The sequence below is a fragment of the Excalfactoria chinensis genome, chromosome 3 (genome assembly GCF_039878825.1).
Source record: "Excalfactoria chinensis isolate bCotChi1 chromosome 3, bCotChi1.hap2, whole genome shotgun sequence".
Lineage (NCBI taxonomy): Eukaryota > Metazoa > Chordata > Aves > Galliformes > Phasianidae > Excalfactoria > Excalfactoria chinensis.
This window is the reverse complement of record NC_092827.1, coordinates 34,473,695-34,490,030: the sequence shown is the minus strand read 5'-3', so window position 1 is coordinate 34,490,030 and position 16,336 is coordinate 34,473,695.

The following is a 16,336-nucleotide window of genomic DNA, read 5'->3' as shown; positions in this document are numbered from 1 at the left end:
AAAATACAGATACAATGGATATCAAGAGGAAAAAAATATATACTTTAACAGCATGAAGACAAAACAGTGAACTACTTAATTTTTGAAAATAATTCTTAAAATCTGCAAAGAGAAAAAGTAGAACTAAGGCTTCACTTGCCTGATATGATAATTAAATAATAAGATATATGTACTGCTGCAAGTCAGTTTCCTCATTCCACTTTAGAAGTGCAATCTAACTCTGACAATACAGAATCTTTACGGTCCTATGGACTGACACCACAAAGCCATGGTCGTCCTTTGAAATCTATGGAACTGTGATAAATCTTCATAGCCCTGTATTCTAAGAAAAGAGAGGATTAAAGAAAGATTTTCAAGAGTGGTATATTACCTTTTCCACGCTATTTGAAGATGAAAGGACTGCATTCTGGGGGGCTAGTAGTTATCGGTTTTTCTTGAGTTTAATAATTAAAAAGAATTTATTGGATTAGGAAAGTAGTGCTATTGTATAAAGATCTGAAAAACAGAAAACTGTTTAAAACACTGGGCTTGAAGGCTGAATTTTAAATATGAGTGTAAAATACATAGGGAGAAAACCTTTCTTTAAGAAATATATTTTCTTAATTGCATACTACACCAGAGCTAGAGAAAGCCATTGAAAAGCAGACACCCTAATTGAACTATGTATTTTTTCTTTATAAATAAATGTCAGATAAGTTATAAAATACAGTTCTTTCATTCAGAAATGTAAATCACAGTTTATCTGACTGACCTTACATTCTCAGCATGTGAATCAAGGGCTAGTAGTGTTCTGCTTACAGATCCAAGTGATTTCATTTGGATTCTCACTTGGGAGATTTGGGGGGAAAAAATGTCTCTGGGAAAAACAGAGGAAACTAAGACAAAGCCAGCAGCAGAATCTTCTACATATAAAATAGTAAGTGAGTTTTACAGAGTCAAAACAAAACAAAACAACAACAACAACAAAAGCAGAAAAAAATACCAAAACAAAACAGAAGTATTGGTTAAAGAATATCTGTGTGGTTTCTGTGATATCTGTTCTTGCTATATCTTGTGATATCTGGATTCTTGCTTTCTTACTTGTTGTCTTGCTGTTTGGGTTAACTGGAAAATATTTTGAACATGCAGGCTTTTGAGGCTCATTCTACAGTGGGACAGAAATTAGATGACTCCCGTAGTTGTGAGTGTTAATCCACATTGCATCACCCAGCAATTAGTTCTCCCACTTATTTGACTTCCAAAACCAACTTAGCCCAGACATATGAAGCCCAGATTCAAGTTTATTCCAGGAGGAAATAGGCTAACTTCCACTGTAAATATCTAAAACTAGATTTTTATATTTCATTCCCGTTTTGTTTTGCAAAAGGATGTGCTTAATATGTTCTCAGCAGTAGAATTTGATTAAGTGCTTTCACAGAATGATTATGGCTAGAAGGGACCTCTGGAGGACTTTATTTAATCTACTAAGGCAGGGTTTTGTTATTGCATTATTTTGTATAAATATAATCTTAGTCCAGAGTAAGACTGGCCTTTTTAGTATAACTTTTTATAATATATATAATGTATATTATATATATAATCTTTTAGCAAAAGATTGGATGCCAGGATCCCTCCTTATTTATCAGTATATCAGAATCTGAAATCTCAAGCAGAGACAACTGGATGCTCCAAGTAACTCAAAATCTTTTTTTCCACAGTAGGATACATTGGTTCAATCAAGGGATTCTTCATACCTTCAGAAATAGGCCATAGTTATAGCAACTTTAATTACGAGACTTAATAAAGCCATATCAATGATGTTTTCACAATCCCTTTTAAAAAGTAACTGAAAGTTCATATCTTTTTTATGTGGTGATATTACTACTCTAAAAAGTAAATGAGAGAGTATGAAACAGAATTTCTACATCTAAATATGCATGGAGATATAATGACTACAATACATTAATTATAATACGTTTGGTTTGAGAGTTCATCATTAATGACCTCTTTAAAGAAAACTGAAAATCAAAGGCTGTGATAGTAAAGATATATTTGACAAAAAACATCAAACTATAACATGTTCTTAATATCTGTATATATTTGGTTTCTCTTTCTTTGGTTTCTCTTTCACATTTAGGATTGCGAATGAAGGGTCATGTAACATATCATCTTCTGTCATAAGTCTACTGCTTCACTGTGTTGTTTTTTTTCCCTAAATTTATGACATCAAAAATAAAAACAAGGTTAGTGGGAGTTCAGAAGATTCCAAACAGGCACTAAAAATATGACTGAGTGGGCCTCAAGATCTATGTCAGTCCATGCTAATGAACAGACACTCCTTTAGCTAAAAGAAAAAACAGATTTTTACTATTATATTTATTATTAATACTTTGTTTTTAAGTTATGTTTGTAAAATGGCCACATCTAGACAAAGTTGATTTATTTATTTATTTATTTGCCCATGTAGTCAATATGTTCCAGTCCACATTTTTATTTTAGCCGAATAAACCCATTCTTATCTCAAACAGCAGTGTTCCCAGATGAAAACATATGTAACATTTTAGTAAGCTAGATTTATGTCAGGTAGGCCATGAACCTTTATTGTGTTTCTGTAGCAAATAACATAAACAAGCAGAAAAGCTGTTGACCACTTGTAATGAACTGGCTCTCTTATTTCACTCTGAAGACAGTTTAAATGAAGTAAAAAGAGGAAAGCGTACATAAAACTGCAGAAGCCACAACAAATTGATTTTTTCCACTGCTTTTGTTACCCCATAGAATTTCTACAATGCAAGAGCCAAACAAAGTTACAAGAGATGCTTTTCCCTTCTATTTGAAAGAGAAATTAATTATACACTTACTACAAAATACCTTGTAACTATACAAAATACAAGAAATAAACTGGATGAATATTTTACTGAAGTGAAAAAACAATTTCTTTTCTACTTAAATTTGTTTTTCATTTATTTGCAAAAGTGTTTTGTTATCAGCCAGCTCACTGAGTAGGCAGTTTATATACAGTTCTCTTGATCAGAATTCATTTCACAAAGGATTATCTGTTCCATACCTCAAAGTATTAAACAAAGGCTTATAATTAAGTACATTATTTGAGATGCTAGACCAGCATAAAGCTTTTTAATCCTTGACACTTGCAGACTTCTGCATCATACTTTTACAAGTAATATTGGTAGTATCCCCAATTTACATTTCTTTCTTAGACCTTCTTAGATTTAGAGCTACCATGACAGCCTAGATTTTGGTTTGCTGTGTGCAATGCAGTCATACTCTTAGAGTATATCTATAAAGCAACCTGAAGTATGAAATAAACATATATAAGAACACCTGTGGCAATCTTTCCCTATTTGGCTCGGAGGCCAAGAGAAATGTTTCAATAGTGACTGCATTTGTTAACCCAAGCCACTAGGTTTTTAAATGGCTGACCCATCTCTAGAAATACACATCTCCAACTGTCATTTCATCGCATCCTAAAATACAGGAGTCAAAGAAGGAAACACCATCTGCAAGTCTATTTTTTTCCTCCAGTGACTGTAAGAAGACGATTAGCATCGCTGATTAGCTCGGACCAGCTGTCTTATTTTCAGTGAGATAAAATTAGATAAGGTGAATCTCATCCTGAATTATTGGAAGTTCCTTTATTTTCTGAGACAAGTATTGAAGGCAATAAACCAAGGAAGAAAAAAAAAAAAAAAAACAACAAAAACTGATTTCCACTGGACAGAAGGGAACATTTGAGCTTTCTACCACCAATGTCTCCAGCTGCTCATAACCTAAGTGAAGGCATGATTTGAGCTCATGCACCCAACCACAACCGAAAAAAAAAAATAAAAAAATTGTTTTCATCTGAATCTGTTGTTTCCTCTGGCCATACACTCACTTGTGCTTCTACAAAGAAAATGATTGTGTATCCTTGTGATGAAGATGGAAGTTGCTTCTGTCTACAACATGCAAGACCAAAGTAACTCTGAAACCATGGCCTCTGAAATACTTACCCAATTTTGGCTGTTTTAAGTATTCTAACAGTGGGCATTGCTTTGTGATGTGAAGAAACTCCAGGGCCTTTAATCAAGGTTGTGAATTCCAAGTCCAGACAAGGCACCTGGATTTTAGGCACTGCAGTACCAAGTACAATTCCATAACATCTTTTTTGAACCCGAACCCTGCAGCAATTACATCTTTCCTTCTGAGTTGCTTCTGATATTGGATTGGATCCATCCTTGTCATGTTTGTATATCTGAATTTCTTGAACCATAATATCAAGTTATTGTTACTCAAGGTTTTACAGTGTAAGATTTACATTGTTTAGATGTAGAACTAGACCCGCATTTCCACTTGTCAGTTGAATTCTCTGGAACAGCCTTCCTGATCCAGAAGCAATTCCTCTGAGTGCTCCCACAGCCATCTATGAATATTCCCCACGAGCCCCCACCTTTCCATTATCAGCATTTTGGTCTGCAGTTTCACTTCCTAAGAAGGGATAGGTAAGAACCAAAGTAGAAAGTCATCCTGGGTGCAAAAAGGCACCAATGTAATACAAGTCTTTGTCCCATACTTCCATTTCTCCAAACATAACTGCACATAATTCAGAAATGGAGCAAGAATTTGAGAGAAAAGGGGATTCTATTGTAGACTTAAATGTTTGGTGGTTTTTGGTTTTTTTTTTTTTCCTTTCTTATTTTATTTCCCACTCCTCACAAAAATAAATAAATAAATAAATATATCTGGAACTTCACTGATGTGAGGCTTTATTAGCACATTTTTGCTTTAAGCAAATCAGCTAACATTTTATTACCAAAAACATTGCTTTATCTTAATAATTTATGTATGACAACTCATTCCAGCTGTAAAAATTATTTTTCTCTACTCAAAGAAGAGGTATTTAAAGATATGCATAAAATAATTCTTTAAAAGATATTAAAAAAAATAACCTTATAATTAGATTAGTGTGGCAGGTCAACAAACTAAGCATATATTGGGGGACTGAACAGAAATGTTTAATCTGGAATGGTTTAAAAGGATTGTAACTCAATTTTTCCCTTAATTTTTATGCTTGTGTATGTCAAAATAACAGAAATTAGTCAGTAAATGGTACAGAAAATCACAAAATCTACATTCCTTCTCCGAATAATTTTATCTATGCTTGCAAGAGTCTTATATGTGTGCATGTTTATGCATGTATTATGTGTAAATGTGGCAATGAATATAAATGTTTTTGATGGTGGGAGTTTAGAAGCAATGTGACTTGTATGCATGAAATATCAATTATGTATATGTTTTTTTAGCAACCATTTGTATGAGCTGCAATGCATGAATCAAAGCATTTTAATCTTCAAAGATATTCCACACAACATGTCTTGGTTGCCATAGCATTTATCATGCAGACTCTAGCCTCAGTTCAATGCTGAATTAAGCAATACACCTCTAAGCAGCAGCAGCAGCACAAATTTTACAGTATTTACTGTGGCAGAGAAGCCATGTCATTACAGCACTTGTTCTCACCCCACCAACCAACAAACCACTTCTTGAATGAATTCAGTCATGTCTGGGATTCAGACAATAATAGACCTTACATTCCTTATCCTTATATATATTTGATTTTTGGCTTTTTTTCATAATTTAGTACTTAGTTGAAATTGTTATCTCTATAGCTCTGCCTAGAAGCAACTAAATGGGAACTCTTGTCTTCTTCTTACCTAATGTGTTTTCAGTTCAAGTCAGAATTTGCACTATATATATATTTTTAAGGTCAATAAATGTTAAAGGGCAGTTAGCTATCCTCTATCACTTTTGTAATCAGGAAGGCCTAGCAAGAAGGATCCCAGTCTGGCCTGTGGGAAACCTTTTGCCTCAGATTTCTTGTACGGCTTTCGTTATGTTTATTAACAGTATTCAAGGAACAGTGCATGGTACTCTCCTTCTATAATGATGGATGGAGTAAATGAGGCATGCATTGTTTTAATTGTGAAAGAAGTAATTTGCTCAAATAGGTACTCTCCTTATCCACTTAGAACACTGCTATAGAAAACAACATTCTTTCCTATAGTTTATACATAAAAAGACATTTCTACACAACATAGTGAGGCACAATCCAGAAACAGCAAGGATTGCACAAACATTATCTCTACCTCTTCATGATGCATTCTGATATGCATGCTTATAAAGGAAAACTGAAAACTTTACAAAGATTTGGATTTCTTTTTTTTTCATATTTTATTTTTCTATCCAGCAAATTTTTAAGAATAGATTTTTTGTATTCATAAAGTTATAATTAATCACATATTTTTTATTTAACATGAAAAATTGAGGTAAAGCTTGGAGATACTGTTCATAATGACTAAAATAATTTGAAGTGATTCAAGCCAAGAATTGATTTTCTCCCCTCTTATAGAATGTGAAAAATTGTATTTGAATATTTTGATTTACTAAATCATAGGACCTAATTCAATTCTAAGAGTTATCAGGCTGCAAAACAAACAGTAAGTTATAGAAAATTTCCCCATATAAGTAAACTCACCTAATTTATTGACATTATTGGCCTTATAAAACTATTTCTTACAGTCAAGAGACTTTAAAAAACTTAAAACAGAATCTGAAATATCCTAAATTGTTCTTCCTATGAATCTCTGCTCTTAGCTTGGCATGAATGAAATACATCTCTTTTAGAACTGTATGTCTGAGAAGCCTTTAATCCTTCAAGAATCAGATGGTCACAGATAATATCAATTTCCCTTTTACAACCCATGGTTCTGAGATAGCATGTTTAGTGCTGCCTTCTCTTTTTCTGTAGTTTAGTTTACTATATAGGTTCTAGTTTAGTGTGCTTTTGTTTTCTTGCCCTTTATCTTGTTTCTTTTCTTCAATATCTTTTATTCTTTTAATTTTTTTTATTTTTTATTTTTTTTTTTTTAATTTGTCTTATACTGTTTGGAGCCAGTCCAGAGGAAAGCCATGAGGATGATGAATGATGAAAGGGATGGAGCACTTCTTCTACCATGAAAAGCTGATATAGTTGGGCCCGTCTCTACTGGAAAAGAGAAGACTGCAAGGAAATCTCATTTTGACCTTCCAGTACTTATAGGTGTCCCAAGGAAAAAAGGAAGGGCGCTTTGTCTGGGAGTGCAGGGACAGGATGAGGGGAAACGGTTTTAGACTAAAAGAGGGGACATTAGGAAGAAACTATTTGCTGTGAGAGAGGTGAGACACTGGAACAAGTTACAGAGGGAAGATGTGGATGACCCATCCCAAAAGGTATTTAAGGACAGGTTGGATGTGGTACTGGACATCCTTATCTGTTGGAAAGTATCCCTGACTATAGCCAGGATGGGGGAACTGTATGGTCTTTAAGGTCCTTCCCAACATAAGTCATTCTATGCTTTTATTATATGATTCTAAAATCCTAAAATCATAAGGGAAAAAAAAAAAAAAAAAAAAAAAAAAAAAAAAAAAAAAAAAAAGGTTAATCTGCTGAAATCTTTTCCACTGTTTTAAAAGAAAAAAAAAATACTCTTCCAACACACAAGAAATAAACATTTCTGAAAGTTATTCAGTATATAGACTTTAGAACAAGACTGTAAGAATTGTGAAGCTGGGGACCAGCTGCATCTTCATGAAATGTCACTTCCAAGTGATCATCCAAGTGCCTTCAGAGACTGACACTTGATTGAACTTACTTAGTGCTCTGATTTCCCAAAAATCCTCCTACCACTTTAAGTTCTGTCCTAACTCTAAGAGACTGGAATACATGCAACATTTTACATCAAGGTGCGTATATGGCTGGTGTGCTTAAGAGGAAGGAGACTTCCAGAAAAGCAAAGAATAAAAAAAAATTTACTAACACATATGTAGTCATATTCAGTCTGATACCAGTTCTGAACTGAATTTTTCTATTTTCAATATCTGTCTTGTATAGTTTTGCATTTGTTGTTATGACAGTGAAGAAACTTGCCATTATCCACAAGACAATTAATATAAACATCAGAAATTAATCCATCATTTTTAACCTAACCCTCAGCAACTCTTGACACCAATTAAATTAGCTGTGGAACCAATATTTGAATCATTGGTCATAGCAAGAATGATGAATAAATTCATTTAGGAGAAATAGAAGAGAAAAGCAATTGTGTCAGTACACTGAATTGCAGCATGTGTTTCCAGTCACACGAGAGTGGAAAAGTAGCACAGCAACAGAAATCTATTATCTACACATCCAACCGTGGAAGAAGCCATAACCAAATCTGATCCCTGTTACAATACCTTGACACCTGTCATAGATTTTCCTACAGTGAGAGTACTTAATTGGTTTGTTCACTGTACTGAAGTGCAGTTCACTTTTTTAGGCTCTTCAGAGTAATGTAGCCAGCAGTCTTTACTTGATTGCTATCTCTCTTCAAGAACAGCGGAGAACATGAGGAGGAATGTGCTACAGCCCTCTATAGGTCATTATAATCATACAAATATATAATATAACATTATAATCATACATACCCGGCCTGCTGCTTTCTGATGTACCTTTTTACTTTCCCTCTATCAACAGTCTATTTCAGCATCTCTGTGGATGATGACTAAACATGCCAGGAAATAAGCGTTTTCAACAAATTTCAGTGCAAGAAATTTGCCATGATGGTTTTTGTGTTCTAGACTGGGAAGGAAACAAGACATGTTCAACTCTTTTCTGACAAGAAAATCAAACTTTTTTTGTCATCAAAAGAAGTAACTCCCATCAATAACTCCAAAATGATTCTTTTCTTGAGCCTGTGTTTCCACACAGATGTTTTCATAATTATTTTGATGCTATATGTTTCTCTTATGCACTGAAGAATATGTATTTGTCCTTTGGATATTAGACCTATTGCATGCATTTCCACTTATCTCCATGGTCCCCAGTTTTTTCAGAATGTTGAGATGGAATTTAGTGAAGACCATCATGACAGCCTGACCTGGATCTTTCTGGTTAGACTTGATGAAGCTATTTGAGGGAAAACAGTCACAGGAGGATTTTATTCACCTACTGCTTCAGAACAATGGCCAGATTGCTTTCATGAAGCTACTCTCCATCAGGTCATCCCCCAGCCTGTACAGGTGCATGCAACTATTCCTCCCTAGGTGCAGGACTCTACACTTGCTTTTGTTAAACCTTATCTACTTTCTTACCACCAAGCTCTCCAGGCTGTCCAGGTCTTGCTGAATGGCAACCCAGCCTTCAGGTGTGTCATCCAATCCTCCAAACTTTGTATCGCACCAACCCCTGGGGAACACCACTAGTTACAGGTTTCCAACTGGACTCTGCACCACCAACGACAACCCTCTGTACTCTGCCAGTCAGCCACAACCTCACTGTCCACTCATCTATCCCACAATTCCTCAGCATTGTTATAAGGATGTTGTGGGAGACAGTACCAAATGCCTTGCTGAAATCAAGGTAGACTATACCCACCCAGCCAGTGACAACATCACAGAAGGCTATCAGGTTGGTTGAGCATGACCTCTGCTTGGGGAACCCATGCTGAGCATTCCTGCTAACCTCCTTTTCTTCCAGTTGCCTGGAGATGGGATCCAGCACAAGCTGTTCTGTCAGCTTTCCAGGGACAAAGGTGAGGCTGATTGGCCTGTAATTACCTGGATCTTCCTTCTTGTCCTTTTTGAAGACTGGAGTGATATTGGCTATACTCCAGTCTTCAGGTTCCTCCCACACTCAAAGACCTGTCAAAGATGATAGAGAGTGGTTCAACATTCAACTCCGCCAGCTCCCTCAGCACCTGTGGATGCACCCCATTGAGTCCCATGGATTTATGAACACTGGTGTTGCCTAAGCAATCACGGGCCACCTCTTCCCTGACTGAAGGGAAGTCTTCCATTCCCCCGGCCCTCTCACTAACCTCCAGGGTCTGAAGCCACCTTCAGTGAGAAGAGTTATCAGGCCTTTGATTTACCTTTCATTACCTGTTGCCTCTCTAACAAAAAACTCCAGTGTTTTGTGGTAGTGAGTCTAGAATACATCTGAATGTGATTTCATTGAGTCATATCCTGATTCAAGCTGTCTGAAATTCCTTTTCCCTGTTGTGGTGAAATTTCTAAAGAGGACTGTCAGGTTTGCTACCATTCAGACAGTAACTTTTTCCTAGGGGAATTATTTCAATTTCAGCAGTGCTATTGTTTGCCAACATAAACTTTCCTTCTCTACAACAGCAATGTTATTGATAACTGTTATATAAGCCTAAAAATAACAGAAACCACTCAGTTTATTAAATATCCTCTGTTCTAACCCTAAATTTCTATCAACTTCTTATGTTGACCAATTTCTGAATTCTCTCTTTCTGCAATCTGGCACTCAAGACAGATGTATTCGTGACCAAATGTCACATCTATGTGACATCCTATGTCACAGTCATAGAATAACAGAATGGTTTAGGTTGGAAGGGACCTTTAAGATAGTGTAGTTCCAACCCCCTCATTTCACTAAAGATGGCAGAAGTTAACAGAAAAATATTCTGACCCATTGAGCAACTTGAACCATAGAAGAAAGCGTACAGGTTTTGATACATGCGTGTTGTTAGTGGCACTACACATCTCCATCCACAGAGCTGCTTGTAAACAGGAGTTTGGTTATATTTCCACTACTGCACTACTGCAATAACATTCTAACACAGTGAAAACATTTCCTTTTTAACGTTTCCTTGTGTTTCTTTGTTGTTGTTTTTGTTGTGGGTTGTTTTTTTTTTTTCCCCCAAAGAAATTTGGTTTGACTAAATCAGTCATAAGTCAATAAATGCCTAGACTTCAGTTGTGTTATTACATTTTGTTTGGAATTTACCTGATATCATATTTTGTTTGACGATGAGAATCATAAGATGATAGTTTCAGTTTGGGAAAAAATCCCAGATACTTTTTGTGGTAAATATTTCACATCGTTTTTATACTTAGCATACCTATCCCATTGTAGAAATACAGATGAAGGTAAACTAAGCCTAATGAACATCTATTTTCACTGTGAAATGAGAATATTTTAAACTACATTGAACTTCAAATGTTACTTTATGCATTTATTGATTTATTAAGCATTTTACTGCATTCTACTGGTGGAGGTTGTGGTTGGTTTTTTTGGCTGGCTGGTACATTTCGGGTTTTTTTTTCTTCTCTGCCATGTTTCTGTAGCCAGCCTTTACTTGCTCCAAATATTTAAATACCTGTCAATCTTCTGACTCTGATTTGTTGCTTCCAAGCTATGGGTACAGAAATACAGCAGCAGACTGGTATACAAGCTTGATAATCCCAAATCATTGACTTGAATATTCTCTTGATCAGACACTTAGAGAACTTGTTTTCAATATCTTCTTTCAAATAATATGTACTGCATAATTAACTGAAGTCTTTAAACTGACCCTTGTGTCCTCTGTTCATTATTTCTTTCCAATTCACCATCTTTGTGTGCGTGGCTACATTTTTGTCTTTTGTTCTTTATCTAGTTTTCTAACTAGCGCCTTGACTTACCTATGGTTCTTTACCTAGTTTGTAATTTCTGAAGTTGAACCTTGCCAAATGCTTCTTGAAAATTCAGCTCTGTAGCACCTACTAAATTCCATTTATCTGTCAGTGTTATCTTCAAAGAATTCCAACAGGTTATTCAGCCATAACCTTTCTTGACTGAAACTATTCTGTCCATCTTTAATGAACTATACTTTAGCAGCTGTTCTCCTACTTACCTAAACAAGATTTTTTTCCCTGCATTTTACATTAAACTACATGGCCTACACTTCTTGGTTTATCTCTTAAGACCCCTTTTTCTAATAATGCATTTATATTTTTAACTTCTTGGTTCTCTGAAACCTCTCCTATATCTAGTTAACTTTTAGAACTTGACATTTGAAGGGTCACTATGTCTTTATTTTTTTCTTCCAGGAATAAATAAATAAATAAATGTACATATATTAGTGCTTGACAACAAATTTTCTTAACAGGTGTCACTTCTTTTATTTAATCTTTTCTTTTTATCATTATCACGACCTGATAGTCTTCTCCTAGCAGAACTAATCATTGCTTAAATAGCCCTTTGCCCTTTTAGATCATGAACTCAAAAATCTCTTTGTACACACGCTGCTCCAACAGTAATGTCTCCTATTTATTTCCAAGGAAATGACAACATGTACAAAAGGCACAATTTCCCTGGTTATTGGAGCCAATTTTCAACTAAAAAACACTATCTTCTATATAATCACCACCATTAGCAATCTTTTTTTTTTTGCCAGTAATGAACAAAAGACTGTGTTTGTAAAAATATTTATCAGTGGAGGTGATCAAACTGTCACTGTCCCCACTGCTGAAACATACCACTCACCACGTCATTGTGTTTACACCCACTGTTTGGTCTCCCTAAAGATTCAGCAAAGTTCTATGAATATCAATGGATGCCGTGTTTTTCCCCAAGGAGGAATCCAATTATACATCTTTGCATCATCTGCATTTCCATGTCAGGTGCCATTGTGTCAGACCACCTCTCTGCTGCCATCTGTTGCACAGCAGCAGATTTTAACAGAATATCACTGAGAAAGTTCAACCTTTCCTTACATCCCACCAGCATCCACCTCTGACATCATGGACGAACATAATAAAATGGGAGGTACTGCTTTTGGTGGAGCCTTCATATGTACATAATCTGCAGTTTCTTCATCTCAAACTTGTTTATTGGCAATGTATTAAGAGTTTAGATTGCATTTATATTTTAAGTACCTTAGTTGCAGGGAACAGTTAGGGATTCCATTTTAATTTAATGTTATTTTCTCTAGAAAAGGAAAAAAAAAATGGTATTTTCACCTGTCTTATTAAACAGTTTTGAGATTTCTTTTTTTCTAGTATACTGATGACAAGTCTAAATATGTAATTCTAATCACTGGTCACTGAGACAATTTGGTCACTGAGTATTTCCCAAAAACCAAGAGAAGAATTCATAAGGAAAAGATACATTTCTCCAGGTTGTAGTGATTCAGTTGTTGTTTGAGGAAAATGCAGTATAAATTTAATCACTGGATATTCTAAAAGGAATTTTTCTTTCTGACTTATGTGATAGGTTCCACATCAGAGCTGACAAACTTTTACCCTCTAATTTTTATTCCTGAAAATTACATGCAGTAGTATCACGTTTTTGTTTTTTTTTCTTCCCAACATGTGATGAAATAGCCTGAGACACAGAAAAGTTTTCAGTAGTTGATGAAAAGAACAAAATTCAGGGAAGTGTTCAACCCTACTTGGCCTTAGGTGATTCCTTTAAATCATTCAAAATGTTTATAGTTTGATCAAATCAATTTGCCTGATATTAAAATATTTTTCAAACATGGTACTTTAAGCAATTACACCATTTATTCCATAATAAATTGTTTCTTGGAAAAAAACCCACAGTATTTACAACCTTATTTTCTTTGCTCCGGGCTGACTGCCACTGCATTTCGGCTTGTTTCATAAGGCTCTGCATTTAAATACAGTTATAAATCTGTGGAAATCTCCTGTAAGATTCTCATACTGCACTCCACCCAGAAATACAATCTGTATTCCCTCTTCAGCTTGAGAAATTGCACACCACTCAAATACTCATAGAATGCATCTTTCATTCAACTGAGATAATTAGTTTCAGTTACTTAAACTGAGCAACTATTTTCCCTCAAAGAGGATATTATATTTGCCTAATTGCATTTAAGTGCTAAACATTGTAAAGGATTATGTTTCCTGAGAATGGCCTTTTTTTTTTTTTTTTTTTTTTTTTTTTTTTTTTTGCTTTACTAGTAGAAGGTTAGCTGCCTGTTACAAGGGTCAGTAGAAAACTACAGACAGTTTGAGAACGGATGAGAATTCACAAATCAGTGAGCACAGGCACATTTTTTTCCCAAATGGCTCACAGTAATTCTTTTCCATACAATCTGTATCCTTATCACATGCACTAAGTAAGCATGAAAGGTAAATTGTTGACTTTCTGTTATGTTATGAAACAATTAAGATTGAGCTGAGCTAAGCAAGAAAGATACTAGTCTGCAGATTTCTGTAAAATACCTACTGAGACATCCACCACACCAGCCCTATTTTTCTCTCTTTTTTTTTTTTTTTTTTTTTTTTTTTTCTTCTTTTCTGTCTTAATTAAAGAGCTCTTTCCACTAGTGTGCACCAGCAATATCCACAGTACAGATGCTGTGGTTTCATTACAATTAGAACAGACACATGCTACACAACTTTGACTATAATTTTTGGCTAGACAAACAGGCAAACAAACAGTAGATGAAACTAATGGTGAGCTTAATTATATCTATCCATCAATCCCTAAATTTGCTTCCTTTCAGAATAGCAGGCAGTGTCTTTAAATCCAAAAGGACTGATGGCATGATACCAAGTTTAAAATTCTCCCACTGTCAAAGGCTGTTTTACTAATTATCCAGATTCCAAGGCAATCATACAACCGTAATCATTCACCTCATGCCTGGAAACATAAGTCTTGTTCTTTTGATGAATATTTATAAGACAGTGTAAAGCAGTCTACTTTCTTTTCCCTTCAGGCAAGACAATTTGGAGTTCATCAATATGTATTACCAAGGACTTTTATAAAAGGCACTTCAAAGGAAATTCATCAGGCATTCTTTTTGTCTTGATTTCTGTTAGACTGATACTTCCTTTTGACAAGTATCAATAAATTATCCTTTGATGGCTAGAAACTTGATGTCTTATTCAGAAACTTCCTCATGTAGCAAAGTATGGTCCTAAAGTTTCTAGTGAAATTTTTAGTACCTAGATTCTAATTTAAGATAAAGGAAGACTGTGGAAGCAAATGAAGAATAAAATAATCAATGTACAAAGACAGTAAATAATCAATGTATATATAGAGTGGTTCTATGATATATTATGCTTTCACAGAACATGAATTTTCCAGTTAAAAATTCCCATGGCCTACATTCCTTGATACTTTTTTCATTAGACCTTTGGCCATATTTGGAATTCCTTAAAAGAAAATGTAAAACTTCTTTTTCCTAAAGCTCAGAATGAACAATAAGCAAATTAAAATCAGATTGATGCAGATACATAGTGTTGAATGGTGTAATGTCTCCATTACAGTTGGTTATTGCTTTTTCTTCCTCTGGATGCTGGAGCAAGAATTCATTTCTGGAAAAGGAAGGTGAGAATTTAAAATGGAGTAGATGAAAAATAATAATAATAATAATCTTTTCTAACTGGTATGCAATAAAAATATTTTGATGTTGCATATTGTTTCCTTTATCAATTTAAAATTAATGTCATTTTTGCAGTTATTTCTTCTGCTTAATATATGTGCAGAAACAAACAACCATGAAGCATAGATAAATGTATACTCCAGTATGCAATAATAAAGCAAAAACAATCAGTGCAATAATGGGGCAAATACTGGGGAAAAAATTGCAGTTTGATTTTTTCCTGCTTTATTCTGTAAACAAGAAATGGCATTATTGTAAAAATACTACATGGATGTGCTTGTGTCAATTACAGTATTAGTTTTAAAAGGAAGCCATGAATTATCATAAGTGAAAGCAAAATTTCTTGATTACACTAGGGGAGGAGAAGACACATTTTGCCTCATTGAGTGCACATACTGATCAGTCTCCCCTTAGTGTCTTGCCAGTAAAAGCTACAACTTTCAGGTCACGTTGTATTGGTTTTTACTAAAGAGTATGTAGTAAGTGCACAGTTCTTCTGTCTATGCTTGTATCATCAATGAAATCATTTTGAGATACAAAATCTTGTCAGGACACAAGCCAAAACTGAATCTCTAATCTGCGTGTTCAGTGGGTGAGGTGAGACAGTGGTCTTTGTTCCACTCCCAAAACTTATTCATTGAGAAGGATACTTCAGAAAATTGTGTCTTATTTAAAAGTTTTTGAAAGAATTTGAGGAAAACTAGTTCCCATCAATGACTGTAGATGAGAATAGAGCAGTGGAATTAATTTGAAAACTGATATATACAATCATCTTTTAGACTGAGCTTATTTGGATCAAGACATAAAATACCAATTCTGAACTTTCCCTCGACAATAAACCTTTAAAAAGTGCCATTTTTTTTCCCCCTTGTTAATAAAGACATAGTTAAAAACTTAAGGACATAAGTATACAAAGAGGAAAGCATGTGGAGATGTCCTAAAACGAACTGACAGACTTTTCATTGTTGGATTTAAGTTCTACTTAAAATTTTTCTTTATCTTCTGAAGGCACAGTGGGAGCTTTTAAATCTATAGTATGTAATAAATACAAGTAATTGAATTTAAAAAAAAGAATTACAGAACATAGTTTCTATCATACATTCTATCATTTCTTTCTCATATTATATGAGGTAGATTTA